Raw genomic sequence first — 24,817 nt, forward strand, 5'->3', positions numbered from 1 at the left:
AGGGAGTGTGATTAGGCAAGTTTATCCTGGGGCCCCTGGTCATTCAGAATTCAAGTGACCAGCAGTGACCTCTGAGGCAGAGAGCTCTGCCCGACTCTTGATAGAGGTTCACATAGAACTAGAAACAGTGATTCTTAACTCATTTGAGAATTTGATATAAGCCTCACTATAGAAAATTGCACCTTTGAAATATACATGCAAAATATTTGTATGATTTCTAAGGGTTTCTGCAACAGGTTAAAACCAACTTTGAATCCCAAATTGTTCACTGTGCCCTGGTAATAGATCCCTCTGTTACATCTTGCTAACTTCCATAACCTCAGTGGAAACAGGAAGAAACAGGGTGAGTGAAGTGACTAGTTCTACGGTCCTGAGCATACGTCACAATATAACCTGCCCATTTATACAGACAAAAAGTGGAGTAAGGGTGTTGGGGTATAAAGTCCCATTAATGTTAATTAAGGATAAAGTGAGCTTTTTCTTAAAGCTGTCCTGCCCTTGGAAATTTATGTGCTGATTAGTAAATGTTGGTAGATGCAGTGTTAACCACTAAGGAAAACCCCCTTTGAAAAACTAATTAAAACAACCTTTAGTATACGCTCAAGAATGTCTTCAGTCAAGGCCAGTTGTCCAGTTACATTTGCAAAAAGCCCAAAGCATATAATAACCACCTAATATGTGTGCCGCAATAATGAGATGATATATGTGAAATATCTAATAGGCTGGTAACATATAGGTGCCAAGCACATTGTAGTAATTATTATCATAATTATTGGATATAATTATAATCGTGTAGTGTGATGCAATTGCTAGCATAATCTCTGACTCAATTTGGGCGAAGCCAAAAGAGACCACACATTGAAACAGCAAACCATTGAAAATGTTTTGTAGGTCTCTTGGAATCTCTTTCTGATCAGAGGAAATCTTGATCTCTTCCTTAGTCAGTTATCCAGCAAGTATTTACTATTTTCAGATTTCTAATTTATGCCAGGCACTGTGCTAGGGGCCAGAGATTCAGAGATAAGTACACGGTGGTCTCTGCCTTCAAGAGGTATGCAATCCCGAAGGAGAAGGACACATATAAATATATGATCGCGACACTGTGTGGAAAGCGAGAGAGATGCGCCCACGGTATTCTGAGAGCACAAAGGAGGTCAATCTAACCTGGGTCGGCAAGGGAGGTGGCTTGGCCCAGGTTTCATCAAAAACAGAGACTTGGGCAAAAGCTTACCTGCTAACACTTGGGAGTGCAACACAGAGAACCAGGACAGAAGTAAAATGGAAAGTCGGGGGAGAAACACAAGATGAGGGGTGCACTGCCCATGCGGCCACAGCTTCAGGACAATGTGGACGGTTGTTCTTTTCCTCACATCATTCTGAGACAGACCACATGAACTGCCTCTTCTCAGAACAATACACGGGGTTGCGGAGTAAGGGAGAATAATTTTTCTAATGGGTTTCTTCTGTCTTCCATCTCCCACTGGCAAAAGTCGATTAACTCTTGGATTGTACCACCTGGTTCCCTGGGCCAGAGCCCCCAGGGGCCAGTCAACCTGTTTTGGTCAGTTGGCATAGCGCACAAGGTTCCTCGGGCCATAGTGGAGACCACCAGCTACAACAACATGGCGCCAAAACTAAGGGACTAGCTCAACCTCTGGCTCAGGTTTTTTAGTCTAGAAAGTACAAACGGTCAAGACTGAGAGGGAGGGCTGGCAGAGTTGCACAGATCTAGGGTAGTTAAGAGCTGCATCTGTATAGAAAGGAACGAAAGGGCTTAGTACAGATTGTCAGAAGCTGGCAGGCATCATGAGTTGAGAGGGAACAGAGCACTTACTAGTAAGAAATTTCATGCTCCAACAAAGGTTGAGGGGAACCACAAGCACTGACTGGAGAACATATAAATCTGAGAGGGAAGAAAATTTACAATGAAAAGAGCAGATTTCTTCCTCCAACTGTATACATGATGGAAAAAATGGGGGCAGACAGAAGACCAGGAGACATTTCCTCCTGCAGAAATACCCCTGTAGCCAAAGGAAATGATTTCCCCTCCAAAGATGCGGAGCATTCTTTATCTCCTTCATCTACCCGTTCTCTCCTGCATTCATTCATTCATCCAACATCTATTCAGCGATGCCTGTCATAATAGGCACCTGGCGAACAGAGTGACTAGGTGGCCCTTGAGGTGCTCACATCTAGCAGTGACACATAAGCAATCCCTGGAGGTGAACACTCCAACAGAAATGTGTAACGGTGGGAGCACGGAGGAAGGGAGGGGTTACTCTTTTAAGGGAGTAAGAAAATGCTCACTGCCTCACAAAGGAGGCACATTATAAATCGAGCCTTGGGGACAAAGTTTCAGTTTGTCCTGCAGGGAAGACAGAAAAAAATATCGCCATCCACGAGGGCATCATGCATAATCAGAACTGCGAGGGGCCGTGTTCTGTGTGACTGGAGCTTGGGTCTCATGCCGAGTCAAAAAGCAGCCCGGTGGCAAACTTAGGATAATAATTCAGAGCATCTTACTTCCACCGGGATAATCTTTCTATAAACTGTTGTTTCTTTCCACGTCAATCAAAAACCAGTTGCAAAGTATTCAATGCTTTTAAGGCTACCCAAACCCATAGTGGGGCTACCCAAAAGGAAGAGATAGAGCCTTTGCTCTTAGAATGCCACCCTGCAAGAGCTCACACCCAGACAGCCATCCACTGGAGAACTCTTTCCCACCCCAGCTCACCTTGGGGTCAGCCCACCAGAAATGTGCTTGGAGTGGCAGCACAGCTGGCAGAAGATAACGCCTGCCTCTGCCTTTGATCTGCGGGCATGGTAATTGTCAGACTGTGCATTTCTGCGAGTGATGAAAACACTAACAATACCCCACCCCAACCCTTAACCCTGAACCATGAGATTGATAACATTCTCCAGAACAAGCAAGGGTATGGTCTGGACCTTGAGCCCTGGCATTTGGAAGAAAACCCTAAATAGAGCCTCTCTGGTTTGGGGCATGACATGATGGTGGTGCTGGGGATTTGCTCCTTTGCAGGCAGATGTCACATTCAAATGAAAGTGGTTTTACACAAGGGATGTGAAAAAACCCGAGAATGTTTGCTATTAAATTCAGGCTGGCTGGCCCACCCCAAGCACTGAGACAATCTGCCTCTATGCTGGGAAGGAAACTTGGAAGGATGTCTCTAGGCCTTGGCACAAAACAGGCTTTCTGGGCCTTGGTGACATATAGGTGCTTTGTAATGTAGCCCATTTGTTATGCTGTTTAAATATGTATACGCTGGGTATGGAAAGCTAATATCTGGAACAATAAGGTAATCCTATATGCTTTTTCAATGAAAAACACCAGGATAGGGTGACTTGCTGCCAGAGTTCTGCCATTCTGGCTTAATTCTGTCTTTCGGTTATGTGATATCTCTGAAGGCATACTTTGTTAAAACTGCGTGGAGAAAATGAGCCACAAACAATATCCACTCCATCTTTTAGGATCAGGAGTCCAATTAAACATAGCTTCATTTGAAACTCAAAGAAACAACCAGGGAAGCAAACTTCTCAGCTGTCTGGCCCCCGCTCCCAGTGGCCCGCTGCACTGTCTCTAAAAGATGGTTAAGTGTGGCAAACATGGGGAAAGAGGTGAGTGAGGAGAATAGAGCTATGCTTTCCCAAATATTTTGAAAAGTGCTTCATAGGAGGGAGACATCAAGATTCTTTGGCATGTTAGAGGCAGAGCAGCGTAGCTTCCTGGGGGCCATGATTTTTGGCCACATGTTCCATCGGTGTGGAACAAATAGTTAAAATCAAAAATAAAATTGGTAGGGGTGGGACTGCAGGGAAAGGGGCTAGTGAATCTGTAGATAAGCAGGTGTCAACAGAGCTCTGGAGATAAGAGACCTGCTCCATGAGCGCTGCCAGCCTGAGAGTGGGAGTGGCAGCCAGGCTCCCGCAGGCAGCACTTCCTTGCTCACGGGCTTTCTGTTCCTGCTCGCCTTCTGCTCCTTGGGGAGAGGCAGCATGGCTAATGGAAAGAGCCCAGACACTGAAGTTGGGAAGCCCTGATTTTACATCCTGGCCCTGGGTGTATTCACATTGGGGTGAATTATTTATCCACCCTGACCTTCCAGTTCCTTTATGAAAATGTGAATAATGGTCTTAAAGTGACAGGGTTGCTCTAAGAAATCAAAGTACTGTAACGTATAAAATTGCCAAGCACAGTGTCTGATATCAACTGGGATGCCACCAATAGGCAGCTGACCCAAGATGCATGATGGCCCCTAAAGAAATAATCATCTTAAAAACATGCAAGATGAAGCCCTACCAGATACCTAACAAACAGGACTCCACTGACATTTCTCCAACCCTTGACGGCCCCAGTGGCTGCAGGAGGACCTGGTTCCCTCAGTTTAGTTCCTCAGGTCCACCTCCTACGCCACCTCCTCTGAGAAGCCTTCACTGATTCTCTAGGACAGAAAGCTTCGTGAGCCTCTTCTGTACTCCCAGTGTCACAGAACATGTTGCACTTCATTATGATTCCGTGTATCCTTGTCTGTTTCCTCCACCAGCCTGTGGGCTCCCTGGGAATCACGTCTTATTTATCTCTGTATCCTCCCCTCGCCGCGGGGCTAACACAGAGTGATACAGAATAAGCATTTCCAACATAACTGACGAATGAATGAGTGTATGAATAGATGAATAAGTGAATAGGATTAAATGAATAACTATTTCCTTCATCTCCGAGCTGAAAGTTCAGACAGATTTCTAAGTCATGAACAGGTTTCCCCAGTCTTGTCACTAACCATGAAAACACAGGCAGGGAAGCCCTCAGTAAACCACATCTCAAAGAAACGATAGTTTCTGAGCTCCTTTTCTCTGGGTAAACGTCTATCTGTGGAAGCATGGAGTCGTGAAAACCACTGTCAGGCTCAGAGAGGAGCTCACTGCCTTGAGGGTGGGTGAACTGAAATTGTTTAGCAGCCAGAGCTTCCTCACTGGAGCAGGTGTCTTATTCCTTTGTTTAAATCTTTCCAGCATCATTTACTTGGGACTTTCACAGGCTGCTTCTGTCTCAGACGAAAGCATGATTCAGAGCCACCCTTGCATTTGCTGGCCCAGTTACATTCCCAAGAAGACAATTTTTCAGAAGAAACATCAAGGCCCATCTATACTTGGAGGCAGCAAAAAGCACACACCCAAATGACAACTATGGCTGGTACCTCCACAGAGGCATCCACGTCATCTTCCTTCTGGTCTCAGGAGAGCTCAGTAACAGACCAGGCTGTCCTGTTCTCTTGTTCACATTATATTAAACGCTCACTCCATCTCTGAGGGCAGCCCTGATCAACAACAAATGGAAGTCTGGGAAGGCACACACCTACGCTGGAGGTGTGGATCGAAAACGGGAGTGGGTAAGAACAGAGGACATGAAATACCAGAGGCATTTCAATCACAGAAGCTATTTTTGCCTTGTTAGACAAATAAACCTCGGGAAATGGAGAATCACAAGAAGTCTTCGGACCCCTGTTCAATCTTTCCTCTATCAAACCTTTACTGAGCCCAGAGTGGTTTGAGTGTCCACGCATGGCTGTGGGGCTGCTCGCATCAGGTCCTGGAGAATCAGGATTCCCACACGCTCTGCCGGGGATTGACAGAGGGCCCAACAAGTAAGTAAATGCCCCTTTCGTCCCAAGTTAATTCACCAGATACTTAGTATAACTTTAGATTTTTGACTAAATGGGCTTGTGAATATTTTACCCCATTTCAGACAAGCTTACTCTCCAGTAATTGACAGCGCCCAACAATTCTTTAAGTCCCTGAAGGGGCAGAACCTTCTGGTCCAAGATTGCTCTCAAAACAACTGAGAGCAAACCAGGTGGTACTCTCTCTGCAGGCAGGCTGGTTTCTAAAGAGACAGGTGATGCTGACTTCAATTTCTTTTCCCAGCTCACCAACTGGGTAACTCCCTCCTCCTCCAAAGGAGTGAAGGGTAGAGAGGGCTGGAGTGTTACACTGGCTACAAGTCCCTCTGTATACAAACATAGGAACTCCCTCTTTTGATATGACTAATGCTCACATATAGCTCCTCTGTGACCTGCTGCTCCCCCAGGAAGAGAAGAGCTAGTCCTACTCTGTTAGTTAGACTTCAGCATAATTATGATGAAGTAACAGTCCATGGAGATTCCCCTTGCTATTGGAGAAAATCCACAAAAACCAAATTAACCAGAATTCAGGCGAGTGTTCTCCTCTCTCCGTGGGACCTTGTACTTTTATCCCCCTACAGGAGAAAAATAGTAATCACAACAGAGTTGATTAATACCTGAAATTTACTCAGAATCATAACAGCTATTTCTGGTCTGGGCCAACAGACATTTGCCTAATTTCGCAGAACTTCTGCAGCTAAAATTATATGCCATGAGATATGATAATTAAAATAATTGTACTGTAAGAATGGACCTAACACAGCCTTAAGGATGTTTCTTAGAAACCACTTACTAAGACTGGATAATTAACAGACGTTTCACATATATGCTCAATGCTTAATATGAAATGTATGGAATTTATTATTTATAACAAAGGTTAATTTAAAGAATTAATTACTAATTACTCAAAACTTTTCCATTTTCCAAGCATTATAGCTAGCCTGGCTTTCACTGCATTGTCCTTTAAAACAAATAAAACTGAGTCTTGATTTCTGTCAGTTAAATAAATATATTCTGTTGAAGCTTAAATTATCATCCATCTTAGCAAAAGGGTTATACGTTATATTAGCAGTCAGTGACTGATTATTTATTCTCTTAAAGAGTAACTGAAGGAGATTAATATTCTGATAAGCTTGTCACTGATTTCTGAAGAATGCCTGGCTTTCTTTCATCACTTGAACTATAATGTGTCAGACATAAATTCCATTACACTTACAATTAGTACTAATGCCCCCCAAATTATATTTAATGGAAAGGTCATCATTTTAACTACAAATAATTTCTTTCTTAAAAGTCCTAAATGGATTTCCATGAAAAAAATCATAGTTAAGTTAATGTTGCAGAAAGAACAGTAAGTAAATCAGAAAGACATAAGTTGAAAAAAAAGACATATATTTTGCTTATTTTTCCAGCTGGATTACATTTTTCACTCATGTTCTGCCAGTATGGGTTTTTAGGTGATAGGGGGAGGAGATGAAGAGAGAAAGAAAGAGAAGATGGGACCTCATGCTGGCTAGGTACTAGGTATGTTTCAGACACAGTGCAAGATGATTAAACATTGCTTCTTCCAATTCTTACAATAACCCTGAAGCAGACATGTTTCCTACTTTACAGAGTAGCAAAAAGAGTCTCCTAGAGGTTGAATCCCGTAGGTAACTTCACTCCCTCAGGGTATGAGGAAGTGAAAATTAAACCTAGGCTTGTCCAGCTCCAAACCTCCCACCCCCATAGACAGCGGTTGTTGCTTCTCATTCTTCTGGGTAATGACAGCTGCTGGCAAGAGCTCCACATTCCCACCAGCATGATGGGTAAAGGCCTGACCTAGATTATGCTGGGGTAAGTGATCGAGAGACTAAGTCTGCCCTGTGGTACTCAGAGTCCCTCTGATTTTTCTGTAAGCTGAGTTCCCCTATGCATTTCTTCTCAGACATTTCTGGAAGCATCAATGAGTATAAAGGAATATGAGACAAATAAGATAATAACTGAGCCAGTATTTTGACAGGACTATAGTGCTTCTTAACATGAAAACAGCATGTTGTAAAATGACCATGTTTTAAAATGACCATGGGATTTAGAATTAAAAGACCCAAGTTTTAAGTCGTGAGAAGCTAGACATAAATTAACAACAAAAGACCTATTTCCTATAAATTTCAACACACACTCACACACTCACACACACACACACACTGATCCCTATATGAGACAGAGTTTACTTTAATAAACTATTTAGAAATAAGAACACATTGAGTGCCTCTCACTGGTTATGTGACCTTGCACAAGCCACTTCTGAACGTCAGTGTCCTCCTCTATAAGTAGGATGATTGGATTACATCACTGGGTCTCAAAGTGGGAACTTGTTAGAAATGTAGCTTCTTGGGCCACATCCTAGAACCACTACAGTGGGCAGGTCATCTACATGGGTCCGCATGAAGTTCTAAAAGGTTCTGTGCCCAATAATAAGTGCAACCCCTTCCCATTGCACTTTGCACATCCTTTTAGTACACACTATTCATTATGAACAACAAACACTCATTGAGCATTAACTGTGTGTCTAGTGGAGGCATCCCTTGATACACAGAGCCTCAGCCCCTACGCTCTGAGAAGTTCACTGTCTCCTGAGAAGAAAAAGGCAAGTCAACAGAAAACCAGGCATGCTAAGTGCATTGTGGTAACCCCAGGGGCTATGGAAAGACGGAAGAGGGAGCAGTGACTCAGAATGGAGGAGCTTTAACTCGGGTAGGGGATGGGGAAGGGAGAGGGAGGGAAGAACTCAGGTTATAAAGAGGAGGCTTCTGGGAGAGGGGAATTTTTCTGCATATTAAGTCCAATGCGAAAAGTATTAATTTACATATTTTTGAGGGGAAACGGAAGATCACAGCAAAATGTCCAGGTTCACACAACTACTGAGTAAAGAGATGAAATTTAAAGGCAGATCTCTGGACTTAGAAGTCCTATTTTATTCGATTCTGTGCTTCTACAGTCCTTGTAGTAAAGCAACTGTTAGGGGATGATGGAGCCCACCCCCTCATTCCCCCCACCCCCAGGAATAAAGTACAGTCTCTGTAGGTCTGGAGGCAGGGGGAGGAGTCCTTCAGCAGTCAGTGAGGCAGCAGTGGCAGAGAGCTGGGGCCCAGGCAGTCACCAGTGAGCCTATTAAATGTATCAGATGTCATCGGTACCTCCTTTATCCTTCTCACTTTGGACCTCACAGGCTGATAAGAAGGGGAAAGCGTTATAACCCAGAAGTAAAACTGTTGCATGATTATAACCCCGACAGCCTCCCTCTAATGAGCTTCCCTGCAGATAGGGAGAGGGGAGAGTGCTTTGATCTCCAGGAGCAGGAGGCTGAAAGGACCACTGTTTGGAGCAAAGCCGTCTGATGGGGTCCAGTCTTCCAGTAATCAAAGTCACAGCTACCATCTGAGCCATTTGTGAACCGCAGATAAGATTAGCTGCTCATTTGATAGATCAGCTACCACCATCAATGGAGGCTAATTGTATCTGAAATATGACCAGGGGAGTGTCAGCTCCTGGAGACAAGCATTTCCTTCATCCTGAGTTTGAAGCTGGGACAACATTTTGTGTTTGAAAACTTGAGTTAAATGTTAATGCGTGCAGCGTTTTTCTCCTTTTTCCCCTAGCCACGAGAGGAGAGGAAACGTGGGGGTCCTTTGAATTAGACATCAATCTGTACTCATATTTTTACAAAGGTTCTGCATTGTGGTGTCAGAGAATACGTCCTTTTTGGGTGCAAGACTGTAGATCCAGGAATATTTGCACCATGGAATTCTTTCATAGCTTCAGAGCTAAAAATGGAAAGTGCTCCGGCTTTGGAAAATCGTGTCCAGGAAGACAGGCTTTGAAATTCTAGAGTGTTGTGTGCTGTAGGAAAAGAAGGGATGATTGGTCGGTTGGAATTTGAAGACATTTATATGGGTAGCATTTTGCCTCAGAGGCTGATGTGACTGACAGCTTTACTTTCCTCGAATTTATTCCCATGTCAGTAGAACTTGAGCTTGAAATGAATCACGACTAGGCAACTTGGACGGCTCCGACGCTTTGGCAAATGAAGAAAGCCCATCGTTCCACTCCACATCCGCTGAAGTTGGGTCTTTGCTACTAAAGATATCATCCGTTCTTTTGTATTCTCCAGGCACAAGAACGTTTGATTTCTCGTCCTTTGTGAACATTTCTGTCTGTGATTGTAAGCCATTCTAACTTTCCTCTTTTACTAAGGGGAGAACACAAATCCCCCACTCCCATCTCACCAAGCTGCAGCTCGGGCTGCTCTATTTCCAGCCTCATCCACTATAGCTCTTAAATTGCTAGGTTGTCCCCATGTCCAGGCGGCTAGTGAAAGCTGCCTGAAAATGGCAAGGTATATGAGAAGCACCTCATTATGGCTCCCAAAATACACAGACCCAGAATAGCCTTGTGCAGTTGGGGTAAGAAAAGAATGAGGGGACCAAGAACAGAAACCCTGTCTCCCACCCTGTGTAAAGAGCTAGAGGAAAGTTCTGTCACCTTCCCATAAACTCTCAAGCTCTGATGGCCTGGCAGGGACCACCTTCATGGACTTTCTCCTACTTCCCAGGTTGGGTTGATACCCTGTCCTGTCAGCATCTGACATCTCAGGTTTAGAAACTACCTTAACCTTGTAGAAGATGGTGACCATGGTGACAATGCTCCAGTGGGCCCTCTAGGTTCGGGTCTCAGAACCACAGAACATTACAGGTAGAAGAGCCTTTACAATGAATAGTGCCCTTAAGACGCACCAGGCACTGGGCAACGCATTTTCACTCCATAACTCATTTAATCCTCATCAGTAACTTCAGAGGGAGTTACAGTTATTACTTCTGCTTTAAAGAGGAAGAAATTAAGACTCAGAAACGTTAATCATATTGTCCCAGGAACACAGCTAGGAAGTGGCAGAGCTGGCATATGAAATCAGATTTGTCTGACTGATGGCAAAATCTTCCCTTTTTAATACTGTGAAATACATCACTTGGGTTATTCCAACTTTTTTTTTTTTTTTAATGTTTTGCAACAAAAAATTTGACTAACCCACTTTAGCACAGCTAGGAGCATCTTTGAAATACAGATGTGCAAGCACTTTTCTCAAATCACATAATCATGGGATACTTGGAACGAGAACCCAGGACTCAACTCCCAGGCCATTTCCCTGTTTGCTCTGTATTTGTTCCAAAGCATAAGGTGAATCCACTCTGCATCTGGCACACATTGGGATGATGCCAACAGAGGATGCCAGGAGAAAGCCCTTCTACATCCAAGAGGACCACACAAAAAACTGAGAATCAAGTGCAAATTTCTGATCACTAATGATGAAGCAGGTGCTTGCTTTCTAGAATACTCCATGCTTCAGAGGTGCACTTTCTTCAAGGATTCTAGATGGCTAAGGATTGCCTACTTGACCCAATTACTAACTCCACGTATCAAAATCCTGAGGTTTGAGGATCATAGTGCTTTACTAGGTCTTGTCTGGACCTCAGCAAATGGGGTGTGAAATCAGGGAGGCAACTGAGGTACAGTAAAAAAGAATTTGTGACTGCCAAGTTCTGTGACATCAGGCCTCAGGAATTAAGATGGGCAGGAAGTGCTCTGAGATCAGGGACAGACAGGTCCTTTCCTGCAGAACTGTGGGTGAAGACTATTTGCCACAGGTGGGGAACATTACCCACCATCTGAAGAGCTTCTTTAGGCCTCCTGTCAACAACCACACCATGACTCTGCTACAAGCATCTTAGGTTGCTAGAGGGAATCAGGCTTTCTTTTTTCTTGACCTCACTCACACTTTCCCAGTTTTTATTTTCCCATGTAGTTTTACCTCATGTCTTGGAGAAGCACCTTTAGCCATTCCTAACATTCTGAGCATGATTTAATTCAGTTCAACAGTGCTTGCTGAGCAGGCTCTGTGCTGGGATGCAGGGAAGAATGTGGAGCCCACCTCCGGGCATCACGGGAGCACACCTGGAGGTCAGCCTTGCCCGCGAATTAAATTTCCCCAGGATTCCAAATAGGAATGGAGGATAATTCCACACTGCCTTGGAAGTCAGGAGGCCTGGGTTCCTTCTAATCTGACCTCAGTCAGCTGTCTCACTTTGAGCAAATCCTGGTTTTTTTCTCTGGAACTCATTTTCTACACTTTAAAAATGAGGAGACCCTATGGGTCTTACTCTAAGTCTGTATGATTCTAAATCTTTGTACATTGTCTCCAGGGAACATTCTGAAAGAGGCTGATTCTCAGTAGGCACTAAAAGGATGAGTACAGAGGGACATTTGATGAAACACCTGACTACTACTCTTCAAATGTATCAAGGTCATAGAAGATAAGAAGGACGAAGAAACTGTCACAGATTTGAGGAGACCAAGGAGGCACGGCATCTAAATGCAATGTGTGGGAGCCTGATGGGATCCTGGAACAGGAAAGGGATGTCAGTGGAAACACTGGGGAAGTGTGTAAGTCTATAGTTAATAGGATTGTGACAGTGTCAATTTATGTTTTGATATCATAGTTATATAAGACGTTAGCATTAGAGGAGACTGGGTAAAGAGTATATGGAAACATTCTATAATGTCTTGCAAATCTTTTTTAAATAAAAAATTATCACCATATAAAAAATTAAAGATAATTAAAAACAGGAGTATATATTTTCCCAGAAAGTGGGCCTGTAAATGTCTCAAGGCCAGGGGTCTTCTTTTCTCTTTCTATATGTTCTTTAGCACCTATAGCACAGAGGTATACAGCAGTAAGTTCTCAAATTCTTATTGAAATCAAGTTGGCCAAAAATTATTCATAACCAAATTTTAACCTGGAATAGAGCAACGTATAACCTTGTCACTGTGATAAGAAGTTAGTATTGCAATTGTGGTATTTCTACAACTAAAACCTTTAAAAAAAACTCTGGAAAAATGCCATCGTTTCCTGGCACCAAGGAAAAGAAATCTTTCCACGTTCAAGTCAGATAGCCAGACTGATTTAGGAAAATAAAAAGGAAAGAAAGAAAAAGTAACAACACAAAAGATCAAGTGGCTCCTTTAAAAAAAAAAAACCCATCATCTTTGCTATTTGGACTGAGCCAGAAGCTCCAGATAACAGAAACCACTAAAGAAAAAAAAGAACAAAAACCCTCGGGGCTTTCAATTTGTTTTTCATAATAAATGAATTGCCCCCACCAAAATGCAGCCTTGAGGAGTTAATTAAACAGCTGCCCCCATGGCTGATTCTGAGATGTTAGGAGGCCCATGACAGGCTGCTAAACAAATGGGGCAATAAAGGTGTGGGCTGTTTGGCTTGATTGAAGAGCTTGAGTTTTTCACCCTTTAGTCTCTAAACCATCTGGAAGTGAGTTCATGGAATGTGGGATGGCAGTCTCTCTGCTCTTATCTACTGATAAGATTCTCAGCCTCAAACACATGTACTAGAAAAGCAGGGAACAAATATTTTAGACCTTAAACAACTTGCAAATCCCTCTAAAGTTCATGTTGTGCTATAGCACAGAGGGAAGTACACTCATCTCACATTTTGTCTCCACTGAATGAATCTAGGGCTTTTGATGTCAAAATAAGCCAAGACTGAAAAGTTGATCGAAAGGAAAACTGTGCTTCGGTTTTGATTCATGAGTTTCACTCGCTTTCTCTGAGTCTCCACAAATTTTAGGCTATAGAGGTCAGGCTTCTGAGAGTTGCCCTAAGATGAAACTACCATGCAAAGGATGTTTGAGCAAAGAATCTGAGGATAAGGACCAATATCTTTCCATGTGTACAACTGTTGTTCAAGTTGAATCATAAAAAACAAAATATCTGAGGATGGCCTACAACTTCCCTGACAGAGGGTTCAGGTGTCTGATGACAAAAAGGTTTGACCGCTGGGAATGAAAGAAATATGGAGATTGTTCTTTTTGCTTTTAAAGTCTAAAAGTGAAAGATTATAAGTAGTGTGTATAGCTGTTGTGATAGGCATGTGTCTGGTGGGTATATGAGATTGTGTGTGGGTGTGAGTGTAAAATTAAATTTAGACTAAACATAGTCAGAAAAAACATAATTAGATGAGGCTAGTAACATCTTGGGTGAGACGTACACACACACACATACACATAAGACTGAAGAGATGCAGTAGCCTCCAAAAAGCTTTCAGAATTCTACCATTTTAATCATTCATTCAGTCCCCTGTTTTTGAGCTCCTAGTATGTTCTAGGCACTAAGTGGGCCTTAGGAATATAAAGTCAGGTGATACATTTAGACCTTGTTCTCAAAGACTGTGCAATCTACTGAAATAGACAGACATACAACTCTAGGACACATTTATAGGACAGAGTGATAAGGGCCACCATAAAAGCAAATGCAGATTGCCCTGTAGGGCCAGACACAGGGTAGCAGCGAACAGAGAAAATACCTAATGTGTCATTTGTTTTTCAAAACAAAAGATGTTTCTCCCTTTCTTGGCTCATCCCACCTCAGACTGATCTTTAAACTCAAAGAAATACTAAGGCTTTAGTATTTCTTTGTGGAGCTGGAAAAACACAATAGCACTCTTGATCAGAATGTTTCTTCTCTCTGGTCTCAAAAATCTCAAGTTTAAGCTGTTTGAATGACTGGTAAAATTATTTTTAAAAGAATAAGAAAATCACCACGAATTTCATTTACTCAGTCAAATGTTTTTTAAAGTGCTGATTCTGGTGCCCACGCCAGACAGTTCAGCACCTTTGTCTTAACTCTTTCAAAAGGGGCCACTCTGGTGTTAATTTCTTATAAAGCTTAATTGTTTTCATAGTGAAAAAGTGATCCTATTTCCCTTTGCTGACAAAAAGCAAAGTGATAATTTTATCTATACAATCTCACTAGAGTCAGAGGAGTTGTCTAAAGGCATTATGACTAACTGCAAAGCAACACAAAGATAATGATGGTCTATTGGACAAAATGATTTCAAACATCTTAGCTCTGGTCAAACAAAATCAATCGAATTACTTTATGCATAGCTGTGATATTAATATAATGTTCTTGTGAAACGAACAACAGGCAAATAAACCTACAAATACAGCAGCCATGACAGATCAGCTGTGATAAATTTGTTGAAATCAATGGTTCCCTTGAAAATATCACAGCTCTTTAAGGGCCCTATGTCTGTACTCACACACAGAATTCAACTGACTTCGTCCTTTGAATTTATAATTTTTTATATTATATACTTAAAATACCATCAAAATACCCAAAATGGATATTCTGAGTTCCCTCTACAGCTCGTCAAATATGAATTCTTTTGATTTTACCAGGTGTGCTCCTGGGTTTAGTTTCTCTGGCTAAATGAGGAAAAGGCTTCTGCTTCCAGAGGTCAAGCATTATCTTGATTTAGCAGGTTGGGCCGCTGAATCACTGCTATGCTCAGTAGCAAAGAATGCAGGCTGGGGAGGATTAATTACCAAAGCCAGTAATCCTGACTCCAAACTCCAAAAATATGGGGAAGTCCAAAAAAAAATCTTGAAAGTGATTTGCAACATTCTGTTCAGATCAGCCTCATGAGTAATGTCACTCTGACACCTCTTACCCATGTAAACATAATTATCGCAGACACATCAGATATACCTTCTGAACCTTCTCCTTTTCACCCTAAGGCTCAATTTTCCCTCCTCTGAAAGAAGATCAACATAGTTGTAGTAATAGCTTCTTCCTCTGTCTTTCGTGAAACAAATACCCTCAAAGTGTTACGATGCTGGTAGCCTGTTTTATGACAAGTTGCGTGACTCCCACAGGCGTGGGCAAAAAATTAATTATGTACTTTGGTCTCAAGCCCAGGGGATGTAGGCTCTCTTGGCAAAATCTGGTAAGCCAGACCAGACCCTGTAATTCCTGTCATTTCACATCAGCGAAATCTCTGTTTACTAGGAAGTAACTAGAGAGAAAATTCCCGGTTGAACATTAAAACTCCTAAACAGATACCACTTTCATTTACTTTGATCTGGGCTCAGTCAGCTCAAATTTTTCCACGAGATCACATGTCTGCTGTATCACAGGATTAATTCTGTGCATGAAAATATGCACAGCTGAGGTTATTCATCAATTGAACTTAAATAAAAGGCATCACTGAATTATATAAATATTTACATATATATACAATGCAAACACATATCTAGGTATCTATAATCTGTATCTATATCTAGACACACAAAACCACGCCACCTACTAGAGTGTGATATTGTCTAAGCAAGGGTCCTGGGTTCAGAATGCTAAATGTACCTTAATACATCCCTTCCATCAATAAAAGTTCAATACAATTATTGGGAAATTTAGTAGGAAATGAGGGAAAACAGCATCTCACAATAAATGGTACAAACAAGTTTTACTTAAAATTTGGAACCTAATACCATATGCTAATGGCTGGGCATAAATACAATTAAAACACAAATAACTAAGAAGAAAAGGTATTAAAACAGCTGATACAGCAAGAAATGTAATTGTCAAGGGATGCTAAAATCCCGAAGTTTATTACACACACGTACCCAATACGTGTCACATGGTGGATTCTTTTCCATCACAACAAACTGTCAGGGATTTTTAAAAATAATATTGTACCGAAGGAAGGGCTTAACGAACTTAACAGATTTGGAGACTTACATCCACATCCACTGTGTCCAGCTCAAGGTTTGGAAGGAGGCACATCCTGAGACTTGAGAGAATAGAAGGCAATTCTGATGGCTTCATACTTGCTTTGGGTATCTGGAAATTAACATTGAATAACTGATAAGCCAAGTACATGGTTCTTCTCCTTTGAGCCAGTATTTACGTACCTAAGCTTACATTTTATCTGTCATTCCCTTGGACAAGGTAAAGTGGAAACGTAGGTTTGTTCTAGAACCCCAAGGGAGTCCGAGCACAGTGAGTAGTGGGAGGTGTGTTATGCTCAAAGCTAAAGTCCTTTCTCTTATGGAGCTTATATTGGGAAAGAGGCACAGTGAAAGACAATAAACACATAAACCAGTAGGTAAGTGAATGGTATTTAAGTGGCAGTAAGTATTTGAAGATAAAGAAGGTATTTCCATGAGGAAGCAGAAGGGACCTCTCTAACTAGAATGATCTCATTGTGGATGTAACTTCTAAGCAAATCCTTTATCCAAACAGAAGAAATAGAAAATGCAAAGACCCTGAGGTAGGAGAAAAGTTATCTTGTTCAGGGCACAGAAAAAAGTCCAATTTGGCTTCAAAGATTGAGATGTTTGAAACATGATGGCTGTAGGCAAAATTCTAAGATGGCCCCAAGATTTCTCACAGAAATTAATCTTTTCCACTGTATTCCTTCATATTCCCTTTCTTGTCCACGATGCATGAGATAGCCAGAAGAAAGTTCATCTGGATTTTTTCCCATGCATCTAAATATATTTAGATTATTTCCAATTGTTTTCTTCATTGCTGTTTTTACTTTCTATTTATTTGCTTGTTAAAAAATGTATACAGATTTGTTTCTTTTAATGAGATTTGGTTCTTCCCTCCTCTTTGTATTTACTAAGTGGGCAATAATTCACAGGCTGAGTCTGAGAATGGGTTAATCCCTTTGCAGTCTGGGTGTAACTGAGTTTCCGCCCTTGGTTCAAATGCTAAGTGAACCTGCATAACCAGCTTCAGGTGCAGTTTAATCTCTAGGCCACTGTTTATTTGTCAAAGGCCTTGATGTGCACTCCTGTAGGTCAAAAGGCACAGAAATGAGGGGTGGCAGAGAGGTCAGACCCTGGGGAACTGTGGAAAAACCTAGGACTCCAGTAGACTTGGCCATTAGCTCCCTGTGTGGCCTGGGACAGGCCCCAAAGCTCCCAAGGCTTCAGTTTCTACTTTTTTACATGAGGTCCATGGCCCAGAGAATCCCTGAAGGCCTCCACCTCCCCCACCCTGATATCTTACCCAGGAGACAGTGAACTCTAGGGAGAAGGGCCAATCCAACTTATAGAAAGAATTACTGCTGCCTGATCTCACTTCGTATTTCCTGAAGGGCAGTTCTTAATATTTGTTGAATATTTACCGGGTGGGGTTCTTTGTTAATTACCTTAGTACATTATCACATTTAATCTTCACAAAACTGTGGAATACTTACTGTTACTCTACTAAATTTTAGATAATAAAATTTAGACTGAGTTAAGGAATTTCATCAAATGACACAATTAGAAAGCAGCAAAGCTAGATTACTTCAGTTTTTATACATACCATGTTTTAATGTTTTAGCTCTATTCCAACTGCTAAAATATAAATTAAAAGCAATGCTCAATTACATAGGATCTTAAAATAATGTAAATGGCATAGATGTAATGCCAACCAGGTACCAAACACTACACTAGATGCTTTACATAATTTTCTCTGCAAAGAATATATTTCTATTCCCCATTTCCTGCTAAAGAAACTAGGATTTGGAGAGTTTAAGTAATTTTGCCAAAGTCCCACATCAAAACTGTGATGAGGCAGAGCTGCTGGTCTTTCTGACTGCAAAGCTCATTCTCTTCCACAGCATCTTGTGGCTTCTACATGACAGAGATCACTGGGGAATGGGATCATGTGTTATAAAGTAAGGCAAAGACACATGGTGGGCAGAGCATGGACACAGAGTTGAGGGTAGAGCAAAGGGATGGCTTTTTATGAAGAAAAAAATTAAGGTGTGAGACACCAGTTAGAATAGGCATCATCAGAAGATCTACAAACAACAAATGCTGGAGAGGGTGTGGAGAAAAGGGAACACTCTTGCACTGTTGGTGGGAATGTAAATTGATACAGCCACTATGGAGAACAGTATGGAGGTACCTTAAAAAACTAAAAATAACATTATCCTATGACCCTGCAATCCCACTACTGGGCATATACCCAGAGAAAACCATAATTCAAAAAGACACATGCACCCCAGTGTTCACTGCAGCACTATTTACAACAGCCAGGTCATGGAAGCAACCTAAATGCCCATCGACAGATGAATGGATAAAGAAGTTGTGGTACATATATACAATGGAATATTACTCAGCCATAAAAAGGAACGAATTGGGTCATTTGTAGAGCCGTGGATGGATGTAGAGACTGTCATACAGAGTGAAGTAAGTCAGAAAGAGAAAAACAAATATCATATATTAACGCATATATGTGGAACCTAGAAAAATGGTACAGATGAACTGGTTTGCAGGGTAGAAAAAGAGACACAGATGTAGAGAACAAACATATGTTGACCATTAGTGCCCACTCTGCTTTGTACTGATTCAATATGCCTTGTTAAATACCAAAGAGCACAGGAACAACATGCCAATCCCCTCGTAAATAGGCCCGATACTGTCCTCAAAGCTCTCAATCATGATATTGATACATCCTATCTGGCATTTTGCACCACGAAGACCAGGGACATAAACAGTAGTCCCTGAGAGATTTACCGAAGCCTCCAGGTTTCTGTCTTTCTACCAAAGGTCCCCCATGCAAGCATGCTAGGGTGCAATTGCCCGTCTCCTTCTTTTCCTCCCCTGCTCATCTTCCTTCTCAAAACCTATTTCCATATCCTGTCTGTCCTAGACTGCCCACACTTTGGCTCTTCTTTTGAGACTCTGATCCGGGTATTTCAGTCCATCCTGACTGCCCAACTGACCCTGGCAAGATGGTATGTTACCATAACAATGTGTTTGAGTCTTTTGGGAAGTACACAAGTCCACCAAAATTTCACCTCTCACCTAGGTTTAAAACAAAAATACCTTTTATTGTTCTAAAATAAAAGAGAATAAGAGAAAACAAAAGGTGTAAAAGAATTCACATTTCCTTAGTTTGAGATTAGATTCTTCTCAGAGGATAAGCTTTGATGGGGACAGTTGATAAAGTGGATGAAATAAACCACATAGGAACAAAATACTTCACAAGGCCGGTAAGGGGTAAAGGAACAGAGAAAAAAACAGATGAGGAGGGCAACTAAAACTGCTGCCAATTTAATAGATGCCAATTGCATTTTATTTTTGGTTTAATTTGACTTTTTTTTTTAGTATAATAAGATTAGGGGCTTCCGGGAAGATGGCGGAAGAGTAAGACGCGGAGATCACCTTCCTCCCCACAGATACACCAGAAATACACCTACGTGTGGAACAACTCCTACAGAACACCTATTGAACGCTGGCAGGAGACCTCAGACCTCACAAAAGGCAAGAAACCCCCCACGTACGTGGGTAGGGCAAAAGAAAAAAGAATAAACAGAGACAAAAGGATAGGGACTGTACCTGCACCAGTGGGAGGGAGCCGTGAAGGAGAAAACGTTTCCACACACTAGGAGCCCCTTCGCGGGCGGAGACTGCGGCTGGCGGAGGCGGGAAGCTTCAGAGCCGCAGAGGAGAGCGCAGCAACAGGGGTGCGGAAGTCAAAGCGGAGAAATTCCCGCACAGAGGACCGGGGCCGACCGGCACTCACCAGCCCGAGAGGCTTGTCTGCTCACCCGCCGGGGTGGGCGGGGCTGCGAGCTGAGGCTCGGGCTTTGGTCGGAGCGCAGGAAGAGGACTGGGATTGGCGGCGTGAACACAGCTTGCAGGGGGTTGGTGCGCCACCGCTAGCTGGGAGGGAGTCCGGGAAATGGTCTGCAGCTGCCGAAGAGACAGCACTTTTCCTTGCCCCTTTGTTTCCTGGTGCGCGAGGAGAGGGGATTAAGACCGCCTCTTAAAGGAGCTCCAGAGACGGGCGCGAGCCTCGGCTAAAAGCGCGGACCCCAGAGGCGGGCATGAGACGCTAAGGCTGCTGCTGCCGCCACCAAGAAGCCCGTGTGCAAGCACAGGTCACTCTCCACACCTCCCTTCCGGGGAGCCTGTGCAGCCCGCCACTGCCAGGGCCCCAGTTCCCAGGGACAACGGGCGCGCCTCTGGCTGCTGGAACGTCACGCCGGCCTCTGCCGCCGCAGGCCCGCCCCTCACGCCGTGCCCCTCCCTCCGCCCGGCCGGAGTGAGCCAGAGCCCTCGAATCAGCGGCTTCTTTAACCCCGTCCTGTCTGAGCGAAAAACAGACGCCCTCCGGCGACCTACAAGCAAAGGCAGGGCCAAATCCAAAGCTGAGCCCCTGGGGGCTGTGAGAACAAGGAAGAGAAAGGGAAATCTTTCCCAGCAGCCTCAGAAGCAGCGGATTAAAGCTCCACAATCAATTTGATGTTTATGGAATACATGAATAGACAACGAATCATCCCAAATTGAGGACGTGGACTTTGAGAGCAAGATTTATGCTGTATAGCTTTGCTTCCACCATTTGTCCTTGGGTTCTATCCGTCCGTTTTTTTTTTCTTAATTATTTTTTTATTTTAATAACTTTATTATATTTTATCTTACTTTATTTTATTTTAATTTATCTTCTTGCTTTTTTTCTTCCCTCCTTCCTTCCTTCCTTCCTCCATCCCTCCTTTCCTTCTTTCTTTCTACTTCTACTAATTCTTTCTTTCTGCTTTTTCTCCCTTTTATTCTGAGCCATGTGGATGAAAGGCCCTTGGTGCTACAGCCTGGAGTCAGTGCTGTGCCTCTGAGGTGGGAGAGCCAACTTCAGGACACTGGTCCACAAGAGACCTCCCAGCTCCACATAATATCAAATGGCGAAAATCTTCATCTCAACACCAGCACCAGCTTCACTCAACGACCAGCAAGCTACAGTGCTGGACACCCTATGCCAAACAACTAGCAAGACAGGAACACAACCCCACCCATTAGCAGAGAGGCTGCCTAAAATCATAGTAAGTCCACAGACACCCCAAAACACACCACCAGACGTGGACCTGCCCACCAGAAAGACAAGATCCAGCCTCATCCACCAGAATAAGGCACTAGTCCCCTCCACCAGGAAGCCTACACAACTCACTGAACCAACTTTAGCCACTGGGGACAGATACCAAAAACAACGGGAACTACGAGCCTGCAGCCTGCAAAAAGGAGACCCCAAACACAGTAAGATAAGCAAAATGAGAAGACAGAAAAACACACAGCAGATGAAGGAGCAAGGCAAAAACCCACCAGACCTAACAAATGAAGAGGAAATAGGCAGTCTACTTGAAAAAGAATTCAGAATGATAGTAAAGATGATCCAAAATCTTGGAAATAGATTACAGAAAATACAAGAAATGTTTACCAAGGACCTAGATGAACTAAAGATGAATCAACGATGAACAACACAATAAATGAAATTTAAAATACTCTAAATGGGATCAATAGCAGAATAACTGAGGCAGAAGAACGGATAAGTGGCCTGGAAGATAAAAGAGTGGAAATAACTACTGCAGAGCAGAATAAAGAAAAAAGAATGAAAAGAACTGAGGACAGTCTCAGAGACCTCTGGGACAACATTAAACACACCAACATTCGAATTATAGGGGTTCCAGAAGAAGAAGAGAAAAAGAAAGGGACTGAGAAGATATTTGAAGAGATTATAGTTGAAAACTTCCCTAATATGGGAAAGGAAATAGTTAAGTCCAGGAAGCACAGAGAGTCGCATACAGGATAAATCCAAGAAGAAATACACCAAGACACATATTAATCAAACTATCAAAAATTAAATACAAAGAAAACATATTAAAAGCAGCAAGGGAAAAACAACAAATAACACACAAGGGAATCCCCATAAGCTTAACAGCTGATCTTTCAGCAGAAACTCTGCAAGCCAGAAGGGACTGGCAGGACATATTTAAAGTGCTGAAGGAGAAAAACCTGCAACCAATATTACTCTACCCAGCAAGGATCTCGTTCAGATTTGATGGAGAAATTTAAAACTTTACAGACAAGCAAAAGCTGAGAGAGTTCAGCACCACCAAACCAGCTTTACAACTTTCTCTAGGCAAGAAACACAAGAGAAGAAAAAGACCTACAATGATGAACCCAAAACAATTAAGAAAATGGTAATAGGAACATACATATCGATAATTACCTTAACTGTAAATGGACTAAATGCTCCCATCAAAAGACACAGATTGGCTGAATGGATACAAAAACAACACCCATATATTTGCTGTCTACAACAGACCCACTTCAGACCTAGAGACACATACAGACTGAAAGTAAGGGGATGGAAAAAAATATTTCATGCAAATGGAAACCAAAAGAAAGCTGGAGTAGCAATTCTCATATCAGACAAAATAGACTTTAAAATAAAGACTATAGAAGAGACAAAGGACCCTACATAATGATCAAGGGATTGATCCAAGAAGAAGATATAACAATTGTAAATATTTATGCACCCAACATAGGAGCACCTCAATACATAAGGCAAATACTAACAGCCATAAAAGGGGAAATAGACACTAACACATTCATAGTAGGGGACTTTAACACCCCACTTTCACCAATGGACAGATCATCCAAAATGAAAATAAATAAGGAAACACAAGCTTTAAATGATACATTAAACAAGAGGGACTTAATTGATATTTATAGGACATTCCATCCAAAAACAACAGAATACACATTTTTCTCAAGTGCTCATGGAACAATCTCCAGGATAGATCATATCTTGGGTCAGAAGTCAAGCCTTGGTAAATTTAAGAAAATTGAAATTGTTTCAAGTATCTTTTCCGACCACAACGCTATGAGACTATATATCAATTACAGGAAAAGATCTGTAAAAAATACAAACACATGGAGGCTAAACAATACACTACTTAATAACGAAGTGACCACTGAAGAAATCAAAGAGGAAATAAAAAAATACCTAGAAACAAATGACAATGGAGACACGACGACCCAAATTCTATGGGATGCACAAAAGCAGTTCTAAGAAGGAAGTTTATAGCTATACAATCCTACCTTAAGAAACAGGAAACATCTCGAATAAACAACCTAACCTTGCCCCTAAAGCAATTAGAGAAAGAAGAACAAAAAACACCCAAAGTTAGGAGAAGGAAAGAAATCATAAGAATCAGATCAGAAATAAATGAAAAAGAAATGAAGGAAACGATAGCAAAGATCAATAAAACTAAAAGCTGGTTCTTTGAGAAGATAAACAAAATTGATAAACACTCATCAAGAAAAAAAGGGAGAAGACTCAAATCAATAGAATTAGAAATGAAAAAGGGGAAGTAACAACTGACACTGCAGAAATACAAAAGATCATGAGAGATTACTACAAGCAACTCTATGCCAATAAAATGGACAACCTGGAAGAAATGGACACATTCTTAGAAATGTACAATGTGCCAAGACTGAATCAGGAAGAAATAGAAAATATGAGCAGACCAATCACAAGCACTGAAATTGAAACTGTGATTAAAAATCTTCCAACAAAAAAAAGCCCAGGACCAGATGGCTTCACAGGCAAATTCTAACAAACATTTAGAGAAGAGCTAACACCTATCCTTCTCAAATTCTTCCAAAATATAGCAGAGGGAGAAACACTCCCAAACTCATTCTACGAGGCCACCATCACCTTGATACCAAAACCAGACAAAGATGTCACAAAGAAAGAAAACTACAGGCCAATATCACTGATGAACATAGATGCAAAAATCCTCAACAAAATGCTAGCAAACAGAATCCAACAGCACATTAAAAGGATCATACACCATGATCAAGTGGGGTTTCTTCCAGGAATGCAAGGATTCTTCAATATACATAAAACAATCAATGTGATAAACCATATTAACAAATTGAAGGAGAAAAACCATATGATCATCTCAATAGATGCAGAGAAAGCTTTTGACAAAATTCAACACCCATTTATGATAAAAAACCTCCAGAAAGTAGGCATAGAGGGAACTTTCCTCAACATAATAAAGGCCATATATAACAAACCCACAGCCAACATCGTCCTCAATGGTGAAAAACTGAAAGCATTTCCACTAAGATCTGGAACAAGACAAGGTTGCCCACTCTCACCACTCTTATTCAACATAATTTTGGAAGTTTTAGCCACAGCAATCAGAGAAGAAAAGGAAATAAAAGGAATCCAAATCAGAAAAGAAGAAGTAAAGCTGTCACTGTTTGCAGATGACATGATACTATACAGAGAATCCTAAAGATGCTACCAGAAAACTACTAGAGCTAATCAATGAATTTGGTAAAGTAGCAGGATACAAAATTAATGCACAGAAATCTCTGGCATTCCTATACACTAATGATGAAAAATCTGAAAGTGAAATCAAGAAAACACTCCCATTT

At 41.9% G+C, this 24,817-nt stretch overlaps 1 long non-coding RNA gene across 3 annotated transcripts in view; it reads right to left on the bottom strand.

Moving 5' to 3' along the window:
* LOC307196597 overlaps positions 1-24,817 on the bottom strand; it is a 356,801-nt gene that overhangs the window by 115,706 nt on the left and 216,278 nt on the right. For 2 of the 3 annotated variants that reach the window (XR_013831179.1, XR_013831180.1), the window contains exons 1-2: positions 19,928-20,534; positions 16,326-16,427 (exon numbers count right to left, since the gene is read on the bottom strand). This is a non-coding gene — a long non-coding RNA (uncharacterized lncRNA). Of the gene's footprint in view, positions 1-16,325; positions 16,428-19,927; positions 20,535-24,817 lie in introns of those variants that run through there. The other variant, XR_013831178.1, reaches the window with a different exon arrangement.

The sequence above is a fragment of the Stenella coeruleoalba genome, assembly GCF_951394435.1.
Source record: "Stenella coeruleoalba genome assembly, chromosome: 13".
Lineage (NCBI taxonomy): Eukaryota > Metazoa > Chordata > Mammalia > Artiodactyla > Delphinidae > Stenella > Stenella coeruleoalba.